The sequence below is a fragment of the Macrotis lagotis genome, chromosome 8 (assembly GCF_037893015.1).
Source record: "Macrotis lagotis isolate mMagLag1 chromosome 8, bilby.v1.9.chrom.fasta, whole genome shotgun sequence".
Lineage (NCBI taxonomy): Eukaryota > Metazoa > Chordata > Mammalia > Peramelemorphia > Peramelidae > Macrotis > Macrotis lagotis.
The window spans coordinates 192,931,896-192,954,762 of record NC_133665.1 but is presented as its reverse complement, the minus strand read 5'-3'; the positions used below and the strand labels follow the sequence as shown (position 1 = coordinate 192,954,762).

Below are 22,867 nucleotides of genomic sequence, written 5' to 3'. Positions count from 1 at the left end.
GGGATCCTTTGAAAATGGCAGCCACCAAGTGGGACAGAGGTCTGATTCCAGACCAGCAAAGGGGAAGCTCAGCCATCAGAGTCCAGATGGTTCCAAGGACAAAGTCCAAGGTCCTGGTGGTGGGGAGAGGAGTTGGATGGTTGGAGTGGGAGTCACATGGCTTCTGCCAAGTCTGGAGACCCAGCTTAAGACAAGTCCATAGAGCATCCATTGCTAAGGAGGCAATCTCGGTTTCCTGTGAATGGCTCAGTCTTCATTTTCATCAGGCAAGGTAGAAGGCCAACAAAGCGCCTTTCCCCCAAATTAAGGGAAATAGCAGTGAGTGGACTAGGGTCTGGAATTCCCTACTGGGTTCTTTTTGTCTGACTACTTATGGTGGCACCCTCTGCCAAGTGAATCTCATCCGTCTCAGATGGCTTAACCAGTAGAACTGAAGTAATCTCACTTTTCCTGGATGGCACAGGGAAATGATCTGGAATGTTCATTTGACAAATATTTCTAACCTTATTCCATCCAGGGTCCCAGAGGCAGGGCAGGAGGCTCCTCAAGATAATAGCTTTTAACTTCATCGTGGTACCAAACAGACATAGACAATGTCTTCCTGGGGCTTTTAATTAGGTTTTTTGTCAAAAGAAAGAAAACATGCTCCAGGAATATGAAAATAATTTTCTCTTTAAAGGATCAGAAACCATTCTTTCATTTGATTCTAAAAATATTTTCTTAATCCTTTGAAGTAAAATTTGATGTTGTTGGTTTCTGAAAGCCTAAGAGAACACAAGTTGGATTCTCTGTAGTTAATTTGAAGAAATTGAAGATTAGATTGAACATGACCCAGGCTGCAGCATCTCTCCCTCGTGGATCATCTGCTCCAGGGGAAGTGCCTCATCTCAGCCTTGTGTGGCCTTGAATCAACTCAAAAAACAAATTCTGAAGTCAGCATTTCCTAGGAGAGAAATTTTTTGTGTGTTGGGTTTTGATCCAGGAGGCCACTCCAGGCTCCATGAAGCCTATGGCAGGATAGGCTCATCAAGACTCAGGTTGAACTCTTCACATCTTCTTTTTTCAAATATGTTTTGTAAAACTCATCATTAGATGTAAAATGGGATGGGCAGTTATGTTATTTAGGAATAATCTTAGGAAAACAATTTTATGAATAAGCTTCAATTATCCTTGCATGCTTAATACTCCCTAAAAGACCTCCCTGGCATATGGTAACATATAGCTCTGACTCCTCCAACCAACCAATCCCCCAAAATGTCTACAAATTTCTAAAAACAAACTAGTATCACTGTTCTGGAACTAGAAGGGAAATTGGTCCAGCCCTTTAAATTTTATAGCTAAGGAATTTTAAAATTTTAAATTTTATAGTTAAGGGGCAGAGAAAGAAAGCAACAGGTCTTAGTTCCTCAAGAAGAAAAAGAGGAGATGGGATTCTGAGCTATCCCCTACATATATCTCCTCTGAACAGGGGTCCAGATGGGCCCAGAGGAAGGGCAGGGCTTTGCAGCCAACATCTCTCCGGAGAACCCTTCCTTAACAGGTTATAGATTTCCAATATCTTGCTGCCAACAATGACTCTGCCAAATCAAAGCCCTTGGAGGTCATTTATGTCACCTGTATCTCTTGCTCTTCTGCCTGGATGACCATGGAGACCCAGGTCCTGGTTCATCCCTTGATCTCCCTGAAACTCAGTCTCCTCCCCTCTAAAATGAAGAGATTTCCCTTGAGCTTAGTTCTGGAACAAGAGTGAGTGCTGAGAGGGCAATCAGCATGGTGAAGGGTGCTGACAACCTCCACTCTTAGGAAGGTGCTGAGCCCAGAGAAGAAATGGTGTGTCTCCTTGGAGAAGAGTTCACTTGTCCTACGTGATCCCGGGGGCAGTGCTTGGAGCAGGGGTGGGAGTCGTAGAAGGGCAGGGTAAACTGCAAACAGAACAATTTCTTATTTATTCCAGGCATCCTGGAGTGGAGAGACACCACGACTTTTTAAGTTCTCCAGACATGGTTAGAGCAGACTTGCCACAAGCTGCCTCCCTAGAGAGTCACACAAATGAGTATCTGACTGGCCAAAGCCAAGGAGAGCCCACCACCTTCACCCATTTTTCCTCAGAGGGAAAGCTCAATCTAGAGGCTGCCAGCCTACCTCACTTACCAAAAACTAAGCTCCTAGAATCCAACCCTTTACTGCAGGACAATGGGGTTCACCACCAGAAAAACAACACAGACTGGAAAAAATAGAAACCCAGCCACCCCTATCAACACAATGGTCTTGGCTTGACCAACTGATGTTGTCTCTGACAAGTCTATAGGCTGCTCAGATCCAGGGATACCAGGCTAGGTCTTGCTCTGGTCCTGATGGAACCTACAGCCCAGAAACTGGGTCGAGGGCTGATCTCTACCCTCTTGACTCCAGCCCATAATCATTCCCTAATTCCACTCTGACCTTCCCCCCAAACCCAGGATAACAGTTTGCTGTGATTGTCCCAATCTTCTCCAGTGAATGAGCATTTGGATTTACTCTGAGCCTTTCTGGAAGCTTAAACCCCCGGACCCCAAGGAAAGTCTGGTGCACTCCTGCACAAAATGGAAACTCAAAATATATAATCCTTAATAAGGATGAGATTTCAATTTCAGACAACAGGGAACCATAAGCCTGCTGCCAGGCTGAAGCACCAATGATAACTGTTCATGAACGAACGAGGTCCAAAACAATCCCTGGCACCTCACAGCACCCCCACCTGCTGCTTCTTTCCCTCTTTAATCCTTGCAGACATCAGGGCCTGTCCGGTGAAGTCTCTAGTAAGAGGTAGTCACGGAGAATGAGGACGGTCAGCACTCAAATAGGTGATGATGTAAAGTCTTGGAAAGAAAATACCAGGTGGCTCCTGTCTGAGCTAGGCCCAGGTGTTTCTCTCGGGGCTCTCCCTTGAAAATAAAGGGGACCACCAAGGTTCCACTGAGCTTCCAAGTCACCTCCCCAGGGGACAAAGAATGAATTTATCTGACTGGGAGGCTGTCAACAAGGTTGGAGCCCCAGGTGGGGACATGGGAGCCAGTCCTGGGAAGTGCCTGGGCTGCAGGGAGCCTTAGATGCAGCAGCCTGCAAGGGGAGAGTTTTATAGACAAACCCAGTTGGGGCAGATCGTTATTCCCATCAGCACAGTCCCTGATCCTGGAATTACAGAGAGGTCAAAGGATTCAAGAGCTAGAGGTAGAAGGAAGCCCAGAAAACAGCCCCCCCTTCATTTAACATTAGAGGAAACTGAGGCCCTGAGGGGTCATCTGAGGCCTGTGTCATCAAGCATCAGAAGCAGCCCTATGAGATAGCTCTCTCCCCAATCTAGAAGGTCTGACCCTTCAAATTCTAAGGATGCAGCTAGGGACAATGAGTCAGAAAACCCCAGTTTCTCCAGGGAGAGGTAACCGGGGGATACAGGGTCATCATCCCTGGGAGGTGTAGATTTAAATGGTATGGTAGGGCCCTATGGGACATTCTAGATATCGTCCCTGACTGATGCTTCTCACTCAGGATCTAGCCTAGCCCCCCAGCCCCACCACCAGCTCCAGAGTGGCTAGGCCCCAGCAGCTGTCAATCCAAACTGGCCAGTGAGAAAGGCTCCTGGGGGGGAGGGGGACTTTGCCCATGTCTATGTGGCAGAGGATTAGGAACACCAGCAAATCCATGAGACAGTAGCTATTAGGAGGATTAACATCAGAAATTAAGAGCTCCATCCCCGATCATTATCAGCAGGCTGGGAGGCCAGGCAATCTAAAACCACCAGCCACAGTCTCAAGCCTCCAGATTAATTGAGACAATAAGTCAGTTCTGATAGGGTGCAAGATAGGGAATGAAGCCATAGAAACCACTGCCGGTGGCAAAGACTAGCACAACAATAGAGGAGAGAAAGCAGCCCAGTGAAGTCAGGGCAGCAAGGTCTGCTTGGAAGACTAAAGAAAAACGAGAAAAGTCAAAGTCAGGAAGATCTGAGTTCAAATCTGTCCCCAGACACTTACTAGCTGGGTGACCCTGGGTAAGTCACTTCATCCTATTTGCCTCAGTTTCCTCATTTGTTAATGAGCTGGAAAAGGAAATGACAAACCCCTGCCGGTGTCTTTGTCAATAAAACCCCATGGGCAGTACGGTCCAAGGGATTATAAAGAGTCAGACAACAAGCCGAAGCTGAAAAGCACTGAGTGTTCTTGCAAAGGTTGGATCAGCCATACAATGATTTCTTTTTTTTTTTTTACCTTTTTTTAGGGTTTTTTTTTTTGGTAAGGCAAACAGGGTTAAGTGGCTTGCCCAAGGCCACACAGCTAGGGAATTATTAAGTGTCTGAGACCCATACAATGATTTCTAATCAAGAAAGCCGATTAAGTAAACCCATTGAAAGCAACATCGAGTGAAATATCAAGGCCTTCCTTGGGGAACAGACAAAGCCACATTTAAATTTATATGGAAACACAAAAAGGTGAGAATATCCATGGGCTAGGGGCTGGGAGTCCACAAAGGTGACCTGGGGCTTGAAAACATAATCTGAAGTCATTTCTGTCAAATCAATCTGGTACTTGCCCTGAGCTGAGAGTAAAGACCAATGGGGTAGACTACAGATCTCTGAGTGACAAGAAAATTCACAGAAATAACTAAGCACAAGTGAAAGAATTCCTTGTGGAACAAATGAAAACTGGTTAGTAATATGATAGAAAATACACCTTCTAACAGATCCCTAAAGAACTCCATTTGGATGAAAGACTTTAACATTTTTAAAAAGTCTATCAAAGATGGAAGTATGTGGTTTTTCAGTTTAGGGAAGAGAGATGGTTTTTTTATCTATTAAACAAAATAAATTATTGGGAAAAGCAAGATGTATTTAATTCTAGAAATATCAAAAATCTCATACAGAAGTGACAGAAGCAAAATAACACAACCAAAAAGGACAGATATGACCACTAAGACAGAGAGGGAACAGTCCAAAATTCACCAGGGCAACTCCCAGTTCCCAGCAGAGAAATGTCAACAACTTATAAAAGGGGAAAAACAAACTGTTCCCTGAAAGTCAAAGAAATAAAAATGAAAAGAACTTTGAGGCATCATTTCATCCCCCCATCTAATTCTTGCCAACCGCAAAATAATTAAAAGCGAAAACTAGCCTAATAGCCCCCACCTCCCAGGGTGTTGTGAGCATCCAAAGGGAACACATACACAAAACACCTGGCCAATCTTCAAAACGCTATGTAATTTCAGCTCTGATCATCATTCCTGTCGTCAGGGCGGGGCAACATTTTTTCTGTTCTCCTTCTCTCTTCCCTATTTTCCCACCTGAGATCCCAATGGCTCCAGAGCCCTCCATATTCTAGTGTAGCAGTTCCACCTGGTCCTAGAAGAAGGATGGGAATGATGAATGATTGCAGAAGCAAGCCGGAACACTCAGGTTCCACCCTGGTAGAACTGTGCTTAAAGAATTTCTTAAAAGAGTCATCTGATAGCACTCAGCAAAATTATAAAAATAATCATACTTTTGACCCAATGATTCCATTGTTGAAAATGTTCAATAAAAAATTTTTCAAAAAATAAAGTTATTTGGTTTTTGTAGATTTTTATAGATGTATTTTTTATAGATTTACAGATTTTTATAGATGTATTATTGCTATAGAAAAAATCAAAATGTCCAACAAGATAGTAATGATTAAATAAACTAAAGTACACGAAGGCAATGGAATGCCAAACTTCAATTGATATTCGATGTGCAGAATATGAAGAAATCTAGAAAGACCGTTAGGAAATAATCAAGAACTAAAAGAAGGCTGAGGCAGAAGAATGGGGTGTGTACATTCATGGAACACTCAGGCTGCATCAAAAGGAATGGGGATGAAAGAGAAACAATAAAGTCTGATGGAGGAAGAGCCGGAGGAGGGACGGACAAGTCATGGTGGCCTTTTATGTGCAGAGATAAATGTATTTAAGCATAAAGAGGTGCCAAGATTGATAACTGGTGGTTTATAATAATCTTATTTTTAAAAAATAGGGGTGGTACTGGATGATGGTGGGCAGTCAGCTACCGACGCTGACTCCCTGTCCACTGACGATAAGAAACCATGGAAGTTTCTGGCCAGATTCTATGGCCAAAGGGCCTGGGGCCATACCAGACAGCTCCTTCCACGCCTTCCCAGGCTGCTGAAGTTACCCTGTCACCCAAGGGATGCTCCTCTTCTTGGAAGAAGGGGTTTGAGAGGGAAGGTCATGGGTAGCATGTTGCTGACATCCTTGGGAGGCTCATAGGGCAGATGCCATATCCCTGTTAGACATAGACTCCCAGGGGATGCAACTCTTGATGATATCTGTCAGAGTCAGCAGAGTCAAATGAATCCTCTCCAGACACAAACATGGGTGTTGGCTTACCGGTCACCACAAAAGTCTAATGATGAGCCCATAATTAGAGACTGGTTTCTGTTGGTCTGATGTCAACAATCTCTTTACCCCACCCTAGCAACCAGAACTGGGGAGGGGGCTGCTGACCCTATAAGTTGCATAACCTTTGAGAGATCAAACTAACATCATTGTTGGGGAAGTCCCTTCCCCTCTCTGGGCCTAAAGTTAAAAGACTGGACTTGAGGGCTCCCAAGGTCAATACTGAGCCTTCAAGGGGTTGGCCAAATGGATGAAACTACATCTCTCACTCCTCCTTTACCAGTCAGGGATGAATGCAGACTCCAATGAGCCTGGGCTCAGTTCTCCTGGGCAGATGAACAGTTTCTCTGTTCTCCTTCTCTCTTCCCTATTTTCCCACCGAAGATCCCAATGGCTCCAGAGCCCTACCCTAGTATAGCAGTTCTACCTGGACCTAGAAGAAAGATGGGAATGATGAATGACTGGGCAAAGGGTTGCAGCAGAGGGAGGGGCAGAGGCCCCTTGGCTGGGAGATGACCAGCCCTTCCTGATGCTGAGCAGGAGAAGCAGGAGCAGTCGTGGAGGCCTGGCATGAGTCCTCACCCCTTTGAGGTTCTCCTGACTTCAGCAATGCCCAGGAGGTCACACTTCCCATCACCTCACCATTAGGTCCCAGTCTTGGGCATAAAACTGCAGCCCTAGGCGATAAGACCCTCAGATCAGAACCAAGACCAATTCAGGATGGCCCAATGAGGTTGGGGACTAGGGTCCCTTCAGTTTTATGTGGTCTGAGCCTTTTACACACTCACTAATCTGGGTGAAGCAGACCCCAGGTACCTGAGAATGCACCAGTCCTAGAAGTAGGTCAGCCAAGGATAAGCACAGGGATTTACAGCATCCTGGGTGCTAGGGCTGCTCCCATGGGATTCATCAGTCTGACTCTTGCTCTCTACACTTTTCCTCTCTGGAGCTTGGGATCTGGTCCAAACAGCCTTCCTCTTCAGGGTTCTAATTTCCATTCTTTCTAAAGGTGGAGATTATTTGGATGTCTGGGGGAGAGGGCATAACCAGATTAGCTTTACTTTAATCGACTCCCCTTGAAACTCAAAGCTCATTTCTGGTGTTCCAGTGGCAGAAGGGACCAAGCAGAGTGAGCAACCCCTCCCCCAGCCTCCTCCCCTGCCAGGTTACTGAAAACCCACTAGTCATTTCCATTTGGGGCAGAGTTGGCAGGGGAAGGGAAGGCTGGGGATTTGGCCACCAGCAGACTCCCCATGCCAGCTGGTCTGGCACCCACAGTTTAACACCCAGATACAGTCACAGAGAGGTAGCCTCCCTACAAAGAAGGAATAAAGGTGCAGTTTCTGCAGACTTCCTTCCAAGAACAGCCCAGTGTCCAAGAAAAGTCAACACCCAGGAGCTCAAGGTCTATCTGCAGTCCTCACTGGGGGTGCCGGTGGCATCTGCCCAAGAGCAGAGGGGGGCCCAGGGATGGAAACCCCTTCAGGACCCCTGTTGCTGCTGCTGCTGCTACCATCATTGATCTCGCCATCATCTTTCTAATGGGATTGAGATAGAAGTGGGTCTGAAACAAATCTTAACCTTCTGGTGAAATTATATGTTTCATTGTCCCCTGCCCCCCCCCATTAGACTGGATTCTTTGCCCCTTTTTATTGCCAGTGCTCAGCATAGTTCTGGCACACAGTAGGGATGAATAAATGTTTAGTGACTGAGATACACTCATTTTTAATGTTCTGGGGAGTATTTATGGGACTGTGCACTGTAGTCAGATACAATGATTAGGATTACGGCACAAGAGCTGTTCTTGTGATTTCCTCGATGGGGGGAGGTGAGGAAACACCGTCCACTAATTCAAGGCAGCACCTTCCCTGTGACTATTTATGAGAGCACTGTCTCATGAAGTAATTTGCACAGTCATAGGTATCAAAGGCAGCATTTAAACCCAGGTCTTCTTGAAAGTCATTATGGCAGCTGAACTGCTTTACAGTCACAGAGTAAAGTGACTCGTCCAAGGTCACTTAGCTAGTAAGTGTCTGAGGCTGAATTTAAACTCCAGACCCCTCGCTCTGTCCACTGAGTGGCTCCCTAGCTGCCCCATAGAACACACCAATCCCTCAAGATTAACACTATCAGTTAATAACCATCAATTAACAGTATCGATTAACAACAGCAACCTTGCTGATATTTCTTCCTTTATTCCTAAATTAGACAAATATTTCTTGAATGCCCACTAAGAATAAGGCATCATGGGAGATATAAAGATGACTACACCCTGTCCCTGCCCTCATGGCACTTATAATCCAGTAGGGCAGTGAAGCAAGTGAAGAAATATTATTAAGACAGAGCAGGGTTGATGCCACTGAGGATGGGACTGAAGCAATCATCCACAAGCATTGCCTCAACTGTAGGGAGATAAGGGCAATGTGACCCAGTGGCTGCCTTCAATGATGCCCTTCTAGTCTACAGAGCATACCTATAGAGGAATGAATAAGAGACGACCTCATCTCTTCTGAGAAACAAAGCCGAGATAGAGGACTGTCTACGGCAGCCACAGAACTCCCCAAAGAGGAGCTACCTGGGAAGAGTTTTACATTTTTAATCAACAAGAAAAGAAATGGCTCTATGGTTGACCTGATTGTACAAGATCCAAGCCATCTTCAGAAATGAAGATTCTAGAGAAAAGTGTGGTGGCCCTGGGGGCTCCTGAATCCTTGACCTTTCACCTCCCACCTCAAGGGAGGGTGAACCAGCCAGCTCCTCAGGTAACACAGTAGCATGCTGTAATTAGCCCTAAAGGCCACTTGATTTGATATCATATTCACTACCATGTATAATTTACATAATGTTTTACAATTATCCATTAACATGCAAATTTGAGGCAAGAGATAAGGAGACTTGGAAATGCCAGGTGAGTGCTCTGGAGGCAATCAGGTCTCTGCTCATACATGCAGTGAAGATCCCAGAGGCAAGAAGGGCGAGAGGTGTGAGCAGCCTTCACCAGGGCAGGGCAGTCTGGGCTGTGGCCCAGGGCCCACCCAGAGAGCCCTTGTCCAAGCTCGAGGGCCAGTTAGAAGAAGGCACCCAAGGGCTCATTCACTCTTCCCCAATGAACCTTCCACCATACTGTGTCTCAGGGTGGCCAGGGCTCTCCTCCTCCATGCCAACCTTCTCAGGGTTTAGGGTAGGGCCCAAGCCTTTCCCTCATGCTCCCTAATTCTCACTGAATGGACCTTGATGCAAAACTGAGGCTATGGAGGCCAGAATCTCAACTATGTTATCAATGGTTGAGACTGACCTAAGGTCTCCTGTGGGCTGATTCGTTTAGGGCACTCAGCTTCCCGTGGGCCTTCCAGAATGGGAATGCGGCTGTCCCACCAAGGAGAAATAAATCTCAAACCAAGCCAGGCAAAGAGTCACTATGTCCTGAATCCACAGACCAGATCACTAATGAAACAATATTCATGAAAAAGAGAGAAGGGAAAAGAAAGGGGGAAAGGAAGAAATGCCGTTTTGACTAGAGCATTATTGTTCATATAGTAAATGCATAAAAGCCAGGAAATTCAACTGTTGTTCCCATAGCAACAAGAGCTATGGGTCTCCTGGCCCACGGAAATTAAGTTATAAAAATTAACGTGGCTTGGAGCCCAAGGAAATGCTTCTCTTCATCAAGGCGGCCCACGGTAAAGGCAGATTTGAGCAGGAATTGTTGGACAATCGTTCCTGGCCATGAGACCACAAGAAATAGCATGTGGACCCCTGACCCACTCCTGCTGGTGGCCTTGCAGCCCCTCCCTCCCCCAACCCAGCCCCTGCCTGGGCTATAACTTAGAGAATGGGGGTGATTGATGAGGAAATAAAACTCCACATGAGACAATCCTCAGTTCTAACTCCATTTACCTAATCCCTCAGGAAAGGAAGTTATGTTCTCATTATCATTTGGATGCAGCTACATCCTACCAAAAAGACTCTTCTCAGCTGCTGCCAATATGAGACCTGTACTGGGAACATCCTTTCAAGGGGCTCGTGATGGTGGGAGGGAGAGGCCTCCAACTTCTCAGCCAAAACCTCTGAAATGGGCAGTGAGATCAGAGGAGGGGGGGGCTTCCCAGGGGTCCTGACTTTGGTCCACATGCCATCCTAGGACCTGGCTGACCTTTTGTCCCCCCAGTCCATCTCCAAGCTGCTTTGGTTGGGGGTCTAGCAGGAGCCCCTCCTCTTCAGTGCTGTCGATCATGTCTCTCCCTTCCAAGAATTGAGGGGCTCCAAGCAATGACTTCATAGACATAGACCGGATGTCTGTAACTTAAGCCTTGCCAGGTTAGCTGGGAAAGTTCACCCCCAGGGAACCAGAAGAGAATTCCTTCATCTTGGCTGGCGTCTACCTACCTTCTAGGATCCACTCGACTGAGAAGAAGGACTCTACAGGCTTCTCTTTAAGAGTTTGTACCCATTGCCTGAGCAAGTTGACCCAGGAAACTTAGAGCTTTCCCACAGGCGCTACCCTTCAACTAATGTGGTTGATTTAAACAAAAGACAACAGAAAGAAAGCCCAACCATCCCAGAAAGCCACAGTAGTCCCATTCTGGCTGCCCTTCTATGGGCCAGGGTGGCCCCAAAGTCCAAGGCCATTGAGTTCAGTCTACCCTCCCTAAATGGGCACTGACCACTGGCCAGCTGAGAATCTATTCACCTGAGTCTTGAGTTAGGGGCTAGTTCAATTCCACAAACATTTCATGAGCACCAGCTTTGTGCTAGACCATGGGCAGGCCAAGATGAAAGGTGACCCATTCCCTGCTCCGCAGGAATTCCCCTCTCCTGGCAGGGGCGACTTCTCAAGAGCTTTATCTACACTTTCTGCTCTGTTCTACCCAATGATCTATGGGGCAGGTATGATAAGGGCTCTTGTCCCCATTGTACAGATGAGGACATTGAAGCTCTGAGTTAGCTTAGGGATACAGCTAACTGGAGGAGAGAGATCCTGCCTCTGAGAAACAACCCCACAATAAAGGTGGGAAGGGCAAAAGAGAGCCAGAAAAAAGCCAGGGTTCTTGAAAGGAAACCAACCCTCCAACCAGGGGCAAGGGGAAGCCTTTTGGGAGGAAGCCACGGCTCTGGGGGTCCAGAAGGAAGAGGAGGAGTCTGGCAGATGTGGATGGGTAGGGAGGACATTCCCCTGGAGAGGGAGCAGCCTGTCCTAGCACCCATAGAAGGCTGAAGGAAAGATGAGGTTGGGAAAGAAATGTGGTTGGAAAGGTGGGGTGGAGACAGCTGGCAGAAGGGCACTGAATGCCAAGGCAAGGAAACAGAGTCTTGAGGGATTGCTGAGCAAGGATACAACACCCTCCAAGTGTTTGCAGGAAGGGGATGCCTGAAGCCTGGAGAGAGGGGTAGCATAGGACCCCCCCCAACCCCCCAGGGAGAGCAGAGACTGACAGTGCTGAGGGGGTGGGGCTCCTGCCAGACCCCCAACTAAAGCCACTTGGAGATGGCCTGGGGGTGAGGGTGAAGCCTTGGGGAATCAAGGCTCCCTGGGGCTGCCTCCAATGCAGCCACTCCTGAGCAAATCTCTTAAGGTCTGTCCCTTCCAGCTCTAATGGGCAGGATTTCAGGGATTCAGTGAAGAGCAGACCATAAAGAAAAAAATGTGTCTCAGGGATTCTCTGAAATGTCCTCCCCAAGACCCTAGGTTAGGCCTGGGGGATGGGGGGGGGATGGTCAGGGCCATTGGTCTGGGGCCAGGAAGGTGGCAGTGAGCACCAGGAAGCTAAAGAGGGCCTGGCCTCTCTCCTGCCCTGCTTCTCCTAGCTGGGCAAGCCCAAGTAGGCCTGCCCAGGCTTCTCTTACACATTGCAGATCTAAGATGGCACTGGGGAAGAGGGGCAGAGAACTAAAGGAGAAGGGAAGCTTCCCTGAGTAGCCTCTGGAGTTTACCCATTGTGGGTGTCCCTGGAGGGCCCCGTGGGGCTACACTGCTAGCCACTGGAGATCATGGGGTCCAGTAGACACTGCCAGACACCATCTGGGCAATGATGGACGCTGGGTCACATGGCCAGCAAAGGCTGCTCACCAGCAAGGACCTCTGAGCTCTGCCAGCTCTCTCAGCACAAGGGAATGGGCCACTGAGCTTACTGTCTTCCAGGGGGCCAGTCTGTCATAGGTGGGGGGGTTAACTTTGTCCTGCTTGCCCCAGCGGGCAAAACAAGGAGCAATGGATAGAATTTGCAAAGAAACCAACTGAGGTATGATGTCTGGAAAAAACAAGTCACTTCAAGGGAGAATGGGCTGCCCTGAGAGGCAGTAAGAGGGGAGGATCCCTTGGTAAGGATGATGATGATGATGATGATGATGATGATGATGATGATACTGGCATTTATAGAGCATGTTAAGTTGACCAAGCACTCTACAAACATTATTTTATACTCACAACAACCCTGCAAGGCAGATATTATGGTCCCTATTTTAGAGTTGAGCAAACTGAGGCTCTGGGAAGTTGAGTCATTTGCCCCACTAGAATGTGTCTTAAGGAGGATTGTTTTACTCAGGTGTTCTTGACTCCAGGTCCTGGTTATGTCACATTTAGCCAGTTGTATGATGTGAGTCTGTGAGACTTTACAAGAGCCTAACCTATCCAAAAAACTGATATCCAGCCCATAAACACTTGCCTCAAAAGTTTCCAGGGGTCCTTGTTCATCCTTTTTTCTTGAAGAGAACCAATGACAGCAGGAAGGTAAATTGGATTGAAGTGAGGCAGAGCTGTGCAAAGTCACCAGGCTCACTCTCCTCGGGAGCCAACAGTGGCAGGAGAAAGGACAGGATGAGTGTCAATGGCACCACTATTTTCTGTTTATGGATAAGAGGCTTCCACTGCCACTGAGAGGACTCAGAGGCAAGAAGACTTGGGCACTCTCAACACATCCAAGGGGCTTATCCTGTGAAATCTTAAATCAGTCACCCCCATAGGGGTCAGTTTGTGGGGTGGGGGTCAGCAACATGCCCTACTGGAGCCGAGTTGACTTTGTCAGAATGGGAAGATGGGCTCATCCCCAAGAGACCCCAACTGTGCTCAGCCACCCCCCACTAAGAGATATCAGTGAACCCCAAGCTGAAGTGTGAGACCCAATCAATCGTTGGCTGGGGCCAAGATCAGCCACTATTCATTCAGCTCACGTGTGGGCTAATCACTCCATCAATGGGATAGAAAATAGAAAATCAAGGAGAGAACTTCAGAAAAGGCTGAAGTCGCTTAAGGAATTCAATACAATTTTAGAGGGACGTCTCCCTTTCTCTCAGCTCTCCCGATTACCTTTTGGAATTCACCAAATTAGCAGCCCTGAAATAGAAACGATTAGTCTGGCTCAGCTTGAAATCCCCCATCAAAGCTGAAGAATATTCAGCTGGTAGTAACACAATGGAGGTTAAGAAAACTTCCTAGAAATTAGGGGCAGCTGGTTGGGTTTTATACATTTGTACAAATTCTCCTTGAATTGGACTTGCTGAGAAGGAAGATAGTCAGGATGGGCTTTCTAGGTGCACTTCTAATATTTTGGAATCACAGGAGAGTCTACCACAGCATCACGAGGAAGAGGGAGTGGGCCTGCCGGCTGGATCAGACTGCCACAAGAATTCCTTCCTAAGAGGATGCTATGGTACAGCAATGGCCAGGTACTCAGTGTTGTTCCCTCTTTTAGGAAAACATCTAAGGCAAGCCCCCCACCCCTGCCATTTTACAGGTTAGGAAACTGAGGCCCAGAGAGGGAAGAGATTTAGGATAATGGATTAGAGGCTCCCTTATATATCATCTGGTCCAACTCTTCATTTTATAGATAAGGAAACTGAGGCCCAGAGAAGGAAAGAGACTTGTCTCATGTCATTACAGTCTTAGTAATGAGGTAAGTATATTTTTTATGCCCTTCTTAGGGACATCCTATCCCTGGCCATGAGCCCAAACTTCACCAATTCACATATTTAACCTAGGAAAGAAATTAAAAGACTCTTGGAGTAAGTGGGAGAAGACTAGTCATGGAATCAAAAAGATCTGGGTTCAAGCCCAACTGTGTGACCCAGGTCAGGCTTCTGTGTTATTGAATAATCTCTCCAGGACCCTCAGTTTTAGAGCAGCTGACAATCTTCATTAGCACACCAACAAAATCAAGGTAAAAATCTCAAAGGGGCAAACTTGAGGATCCCTTCACCCTAACTGTTCACAACACAAACAAGAAGCTCAGGGTCAAGATGGAGAGAACACCATGGAGGACAGGAGAACAGGCTGGGAATGGGCCATGGGATGCATCCAATCCCACCATCCTTCTTTGCAGGTAGACTTTATAGACTACCATCTTTTGGCACTAGGATCAGTTCGCAAGCTATCCCTAATTTCTGACTATTTAGTCCATCCCTTCCCTCACTGAAACAAGTAGCTTTTACATAATTCTAAGGTAGTGAGTTGGAAGGCAAGGGAGGAAAGCTTCATTAGGCTCTCCCATGTCCCTGTAGTAGTCCAGTAACTTACATCAATGGATCAGTATCCCTGAGTCTAGAATTTCTGAAGAAGCTACCAGTGATTGGTAGGATGTTCTGTAAAAAGAATGCAGAATTTGGGGACTAGCACCCCTACTGACCAAGATCGTTACTGCAACCCAGCTCTATTAGACTGAAAATCCCTAGAGCTACCCAGGTGGAGAAGAGGGAACAAACATGATGGTCAGCTAGGTCTGTCAATGCAGGTCACAGTGCATCCACACCTGTGTAACCTGTGTGGTTCATATCTGCATCTTCCCAAAAAGCCCTCCCCAGGGGAGCTCTACACTCCTGGATCTGAGGTGTGTGGCATGGAGGCCACTGACCAAAAGTAGTGTGGGTCATTCTCCCCCAACCCCAGAGTTACCATGAGAATACATTATTCACCCAATGCATTCCTATGTAGATCCTAGCTTTGCCTAAAAAAGTCTGCATTCTATCAGTTGTCATAGGCAACTGAGCATAGGCTAGTGAGTGGGGGGGGAAATAACAGCAAAAAAAAAAAATCCAAGCCTGGCTCCCATATGGCTCATGTTTTAGTTTTAAAAATGAATTTAATTTTGCCTTCACCTTTTCAGATGAGATCCAAGATTCAGAGAGAAAGAGATTGAGGCAACCTGAACTATTTGACTATTTGACATGCTCAGAAAGCAAAACTTGTCTTCACTGCACCTCTGACCTCAGGAGATTCTGTTTTGTTCAAGGCAACAGAAACAAGGCAGCCTCCCAGGTATGGGTTCCTGTCTTCGTCCCTGTCCCTACACTCTCTCCTATTTCTGAGCTTTGGTCAACCCTTTTTGTTGAGATCTCAAGGAGGACTGAATGTTGTGTGGACTCAGACACACAGGATGGGTTGAGCAGGGCCATAACTGGCCTGGGGGTCAGGAGAATGGTGCTATTCACCCTGGCCAGGTGAAGAAGCCTAAGTCATATTTCAGGGTCTCTTCCTGAACGTGTACGAGGTGACACCATGGAGCTCATTTGGCCGCGGGCTTCACCTTCTGCCCCCCTCCTCCCTCAGCTCTAAAGGTTAACTTCTTGAGAAACAAGAAGTGTGGACAAGCAGCTCTCAACACTGTGCCCATCCCTCTCAATGGATGAAGATAAACATGGAGGAAAACTTCCATCCCCATCCATTGGACCTTCCTCTCCCCGCCAAGGAACAAAACTCGCGATGCAGCCTGGTGGGGACTGGTCAGGGGTGGGAGATACAAGCTTGCCTGCCCAACAGGTAGCTCCATCCAACACCAAAGAAATGGGATATGTCTTCACATCTGATCATCCATTGGGTCAGATTTGGAAGGGACCTTAGACATCATCTGGTCCAACCCCCTCTTTCTACACAAGAGGAAATTGAGGCCCAGGATATTGAAATATTTGTTCATGAACACATAGGTGGTGATGATGCTGATGTTTGTCCTTCAGTCTCAAAAAAAGGCCATGACATCAGGGAGGTGATGCCATAACAAGCAAGTGAATTGTATTTGGGTAAGGGCTGCTGTTCTAAGCCACCAGCCTCATTTTCTCCTCCAGAGTCATCTGGATCCAGTTGCTGGATATGGATCAAGACGGCTGAAGATGGTCCTGAATGTGAGGCAACCAGGGTTAGGTGACTTGCCCAAGGTCACACAGTGTCAGAAGCTGGATTGGGATTTAGTTTCTCCTGACTCCAGGGCTGTGGTACAGATTATTCCAAAGCCAGCATTAGGTCTCAGGCCCAGTGACTCCAAGTTCAGTGTTCTTCCATTTCATCTCCATCACGGTACCCTGGCAAAGTGCCCCTGGAGTTCTTGATAGAATAGAGAATAGAAAGGGGGTGTTGGCTAGAACTGAGAGGGACTGGGGTATATCCTAGGATCAGGGAAAAAGGTTGGCTACCTAGAAGGCCGTCCCATGAGACTCACAGGTTTGGAGTGCAGGCAATGATAGCCGGTGTGTCTGCTAAGTGTGAGCTCCTCTCACTTTCTGGAATCCACAGACTGTTTACAGCCCTCCAGATGCTCACTCACCCACCACTAGCACATGTTCATTCAGCTCACATGCATGGAGTGACCGCTCCACGCCTCACCCCAAGCTAGGCACAGTGGGGTGGTGAAGCAGGGCAAGATCATTTCACTTAGGGTGTATACCTTAGGGGAGAAGAGCAAACCCACATAAAAAATTAAATCATAATCAGAGAGCACTCACCAGGCAATAGGCACCAAGTGAGGAAGAAGGGAAGTGGAGGGTGGTGAGGACAGAGGAAGGAGACACGTGAGGGTGGGAGATTTGGGGCTGAGAAGGGCCTTAGAGGGGAGTTGGTCTAACCTCCTTTGGTTGGAGCAAGAGGCAAAAGAAGTTGCTCATGGACACATGGGTCATAAGCGGTAGAACTAGGATTGAAACTCAGACCCCTTGGAGCAGCTAGGTGGTGCAGTGGATAGAGCACCAGCTCTGAAGTCAGGAGTCCCTGAGTTCACATCTGGTCTCAGACACTTAATAATGACCTAGCTGTGTGGCCTTGGGCAAGCCACTTAACTCCAATTGCCTTGGACAAACCTAGAAAAGAAGAAACTCAGACCCCTTGATCCAGACCTAGCCCTTTCAGCCAATCAGCTGAGAGGATTGCTTGGGAGTTCCACTCCCTGGATATCTTTGAATGGCAGTGAGAGGGAAGATGATGTCTCTCCAGGACAGTGTGGAGGGAATGCTGACCTCTGAAGTCTCTTCTTAACCCAAATGACTGTGGCTTCATGATTTCACAGAGGAGGGGGACCTGAGCTGAATCTTGGAGCATGAGCAGGATCTGGATGGCAAAAGTACCTCAGTGTATCCCAGGGGTTAGGAAGGGCAGGCTGGGCCTTTGGCGGAGCGAGGGCTGGAAATGCAGTAGTTAGGGGATGCTGCCACAGACCCACTCCCTGATGCCACTCTTGTTGCACAAGTGGATGTCCCGGCTTTGCCTTCCTGCTTCCCTCCCTCCTACTCACTGTGTCTCCCAGTGGAGTTGCAGAGAAAAGGGGGAGCATCCTCCTTCCATCAGCCTTTTTTTTTTTTTACAGAGAGAAGACAACAAAAGGCCAGCTTTTCAATTGTAAATCACACATCAGCTTGAATAGGTTTATTTTTCAAGACTAGGAAAAATTGAGGTGCAAAGAAGGTGCTCTGAGTAAAAAGAATCAGCTGAGAGATTAAGAATTTCGTTAGTGTGAACTGAGGTAAGATATTCTTTGTTCAGTGTAGGACACACCTCATCACTTCCTTAGGTGTGAATTCATGGACTGTCCCATCTTGACTTTCCAAGCCTAGTCAGAAAGGGGGATGAAATGGATTCCAGAGGGGCTGCTCTTGGGGATTCAGAAAACCCAAGTGAGCCAACAGAGCTGAGGAGGTCTCCAGCCCAACCTTCACCTGGATTCAAGAAACAAGGGGATCCGGTCAGCGGTTCAAAGAACCATGGAAAGTGGAGCCATCTTGGAGACAGTTGAGAAAATGCACCCATGTCCACTTGGCCAGAGACATCATAGGCTGAACTGTCTCCTTTTGGGAAATCCACTGCACTGACATCCCTCAATGTTCTTTTCTAACAATTCTTACATAAAAGAGGGGTCTGCCAACCCCTGCTCTGCTCTGGAGGAGAGGGCCTCAAGATGCTGCCATTTAAGGATCAGTTGGTGGACCTGAAAATGTTTAGTCTGGAGAAGTGAAGACTGAGGGCAGACATGATGGGGGGGCAGGATGCCTGCCTTTGACAAGCTTGACTGTCCATAGAGGGAGAAAAGACAGGGAGGTGGGGTCAGAGAGACAAAATTCAGCTTCTTTTAAGAAAAATCTTTCTAGCATTAAAAGCTGTCCCAACGTGGAACAGACTGGGCTGCTAGGCAGGGCTCCCCTCCCTACAGGTCTGAGCAGAGATGGATGGGGCAAGATGAAGGAACAGGGTGTAGAGGGCTATGTTTGGGAGAGGGACAGGCTAGGACTCTGAGATTCTGAGATCCATCTGGATGAGGTCAGCAGGCCTCAGGAAACTAAACTCTGCCATCCTTGAAAGGCTGCAAGCTTGCTCCCAACAAGCAAGGCCCAGACATCTGCTAGCTGCTGGAAAGACTCACCACTTGGACACTTGGGGACAAACTCTCCAGACAAAGCCATCCAACCACAAAAGTGCGAGATGGCCCCACTGGTTATCTACCCATCAATCTACAAGTACAGGGGCAAGGCACAGTAGAAAATGAAAGAGATAGCATCCAAAGAACTCCACCATGTAGTGTGGACCCTTAAAAAAGCTAGGCAGGAGAGTGTGTCCAAGAGGCACCTAAGATGAGGGGCCTGGACCCCAGGAAAGAATCAGGACCCATGAAGAGATGATTCATTGGAAGATTCCGTTTCATCAATATGCTGATTATAAGCAAGACCTACAGATCCATTTTTAGCCATGCCATAAAAGAAGTATTAAAAAAAAAACCCTAAAGCACCATTCCTCACTGAGCATGGTGCCAAGAGGGCTGCCCCATGCTAATCAATATTTGATCAGTCATTCTCAGTCAATCTAGCGCACCATCTTCTAGGATGCCTTTTCTAGCACATTATCCCCTATGGAACCATCACCTAGGAAGCCATTTCTAGGGCACCATCTTCTAGGGTAGTATGCTATTAGAAGGACCTTATTTGTAGATGAGTAAGACTGTCCCACCACTCCCCATGTTGGGGAGTGACTGTGGTAGCTCAACCCTGGGCATGGGGTCCCCACATTGAGCTCCCATCCCCCCCACATCCATTCTGGAAGAAACAAGCCAATAACTGGATTGTCCACATCAGCAACACTTCTCATTCTTGGTACTTTCTAGGGAGGTCAAATGACCAAAGTTCTGCTGTGGAAGCTGTAAGCAATCCATAAACACTTATTAAGCACCTACAGTATGCCAAACACTGAGTTAAATTCACAGGACAAAGCAACCAGTACCTTCCCATCTACAAAAGGCAAGTCATTCCCTTCACTCATTCTATGAATGATACAGAAATAGGCGATTCAAAGTCTCAAAATAGCTTTTCAGGAAGAAAAACTAAAAACTATGATTCACACATTGGCTGTTGCCCACCCAGGGCACAGCTGCAATTTGTTTGTGTCCAAGAGAAGAAGATGGGAAGCCAGGCTGAGGAGCTGGTGCCCATGGGTGTATCACGTGGGCACATGGGCTGCCGTGGAAAGGAGGGCACACGTCCAACCCTGGGGTCACAGGAGCCAAGTGGAAATGAGGCCACAGAGGTCATCTTGTGCATTTGCAGCAGAGGAAACTGAGGCCATACCATTCAAGCAACAGGTTCACCTAGGAAGAAAGAACTCTGACCCTTGTTTGAGCAGGTCCTGCCAGGCTACGGGGCACCTTGGTAAAGAAGTTGGCTACATGGATCTGTCTGCCATCTGAGAAGATGGAGCCACAGTTCCTTAAAAGCAACCACTGCCACGGTGAGGGGGTCTCCAGAAGATCGGTGCCCATGTCTCAGAAATGGGCACAGAGAGAGAGAGAGAGAGAGACAGAGAAAGAGGGATAGATCTGCTTCCTCAGACCCTCAGAGGATGCTCAAGGATGACATCTCCCAGTCAGATCCAAAGTAAATAGTTGTTACTCTTCCTCACTTGGAAAACAGGGCCAATATCTCATTGGAATTTGGAGGCAGGGGCTTCCCATTGTAAACAGTACTTCTGGGACCAATTGATTTTCCTCGGGGTGTGCAGGAGAACAGAATACAGCCTTCCCAGCAACTATGGCAGAAGAAAGACGTATGCTTGGACTGATTTGGAGGGAAATGAAAGACCCCAAAGGACCCAGGAAATATCATGGAGCTAGTGCTTGGGTCAACCATCCTTCAGTCTGCCTGGGGCCTATGGGGCCTGTGCCCTAGTGCCTCCTTGGTTGCCACAGGGTCCAGGGTTCCCTCAGTCACTCAGGAAGGTGAGAAGGTGAGAAAGCTTGGGGGCCATCTGGTCCAAACCTTACCTCCCCCCATTTTATAGAAGAGTAGATGAGGCCCAAAGGGTTGAAGTTGATTCTTGGAGCGTAAAAACACCAGATGTCCACGGGATTCAAACACAGATTTTCCCGGTTACTTCTAAGCCAGCCCAAGCCACTCTGCATTACTGCTGTTTGATGTCTTGGGAAGGGGCATCAGAATGAATGAGCCCCAAAGGCCTCTTCATACAAGTTTTAGTATCCCACTTCTGGAGCCAGCAGGAGCTTGGGCCCCTGAGCCCCCTCCCCTGACTCATCCAGAGACCCTGAGGAGCCAGGCTAGGGTCTGATCCCAGACAAATGGACTCTGTTCTTTGGCCTCTGGCACATTACACCTTAGCACATGATGACAGTAGCACGTTCTTGTTGGCCTCCAAACCTCGTAGTTTATGAAAAGGGCTAAATGTCCCATCTTTCAATGACAAACTCACTGGTCCATAATCTGAATCTGGCTGCAAGCTAAAAACACCCATAAGCCTAGACTCGGGAAGGTCATTTCTAGGGTGGTATGAGATCTGGGTCTGGGCCCACCTCTATAAACAAACCCCAGATTCTTTACGAACCCAAGGATCAGTCTTTCAGAAGGCCCTTCATACTCTTTCTCCCACATCTCCTTCCTTCTGGCCATGGGTCCTTGTTCTTGGGACATTTTCCTGCCTGGGGTGGGCTGGGTTTGGAGCCACACAACACAGGCCTGCCCTCTCCCAAAGAGTGTTCACATTCACAACAACTAAAGGGTCCAGCCCACCCCAGGCATCCTCAGCATCTCACAGATCCTTAGGCATTGTCTCAGCTGAGTTGGGAGGGAAAGGCCTGGTGGTACTTGACCTCATGGTGCTTCATCTGGAAGGAGTGGCACTAATTGCAGAGCCTCTGGAGAGCCCTCAAGTTTTGAGTGCCTCAGCCCTGGGGTTCACATTTGCAAACATGGCTAGTCAAGGACTTCAGCCAAGGCATTCCCCTTGACCCCCTCCACATGAGAGGAATAGTTATGACCACAGAGGAGGAAGGAGGTCACGCGTTGTCATCGAGGAGAGCCACAGAAGGACAGCAAAGCCACAAAGAAGGAGGAAAGGGAGGCCAACGAGAAGTGTGGCTGGGCCAGGTGGCTGGAGACCACAGGGGAGCTGGGTCACTGGGGTCCCCTTTGTAAATGCTAAGGTCCAAAGCAGGCAGAGGAGGTGCCTGAGAATGGCTGTGCAGAGATCGCAGGCTGGTTCCTGGGCAATAAAGCAGTGAAGCTGGCAGCTCCTGACTGACCTCTCAGCTTCTGGCCCCGCACCCTCGCCAATGCACCCTCCTTAACCCCACTGATACCTGTGAAACCCAGGCCTGGCCTTGACCCTGTCCTACTCCCTAGGGATCCCATGATGAAGTACAAAATTCCACACTTGGAGGGACTTTTCGTTGTGCTCTCACTCCCCTTTACACAATCCCCAGTCCTGTCCTCGGGGTCTAGAGTGGTTCTAGATTCCGCAGGACCACGCTGTCAATGGACATTTCGGCAGCTTGAGGTCAGGGGCAGAACAAACAGGAAGTGGCAGGGACTCTTAGAGATGGTGGCCCAAGCTAGGCTTTGGGAGAATTGGCTTGAACAGGCAGTGGGCCTTTCTCCATGGGGGGCCTCCCACCACAATTCCACCAAAGCAGAGAAGGCTGCACTCCCAGAAGGCAGTGGCACCCAATCCTTGTCTGAGCCGGCCTAGCAAGCTCAGGACTCCCAGGACCTGCATCCGCTGGACCTCAATTACCCTTGGTCATGGATTATCTCAGAATATATCTTCTAGGTGCTCTGCCCCAGGATGCCCACATTGAATACATTGCGCAGCCACAAGCAACCCCAGAGTGGACACTACCCATCTGACCACGGGCACCACTCTAAGACGCTTGGGGGTGATGAGCCCGGAAGGACTGAGGGCCAAAGCCACAGCTCCCCGTTCCCACCCTGACCCACG

At 48.0% G+C, this 22,867-nt stretch overlaps 1 protein-coding gene across 2 annotated transcripts in view; it reads right to left on the bottom strand.

The window, feature by feature from the left end:
• Window positions 1-22,867, bottom strand: part of ELMO1 (engulfment and cell motility 1) — a 251,108-nt gene that overhangs the window by 159,486 nt on the left and 68,755 nt on the right. Inside the window, exon 1 of one of the 2 annotated variants that reach the window (XM_074199241.1) lies at window positions 6,141-22,866. The exons of the other annotated variant lie outside the window; for it this stretch is intronic. The gene's annotated coding sequence lies outside the window, so the exon portion shown is untranslated. Of the gene's footprint in view, window positions 1-6,140; window position 22,867 lie in introns of those variants that run through there. 2 annotated transcript variants of the gene reach the window in all.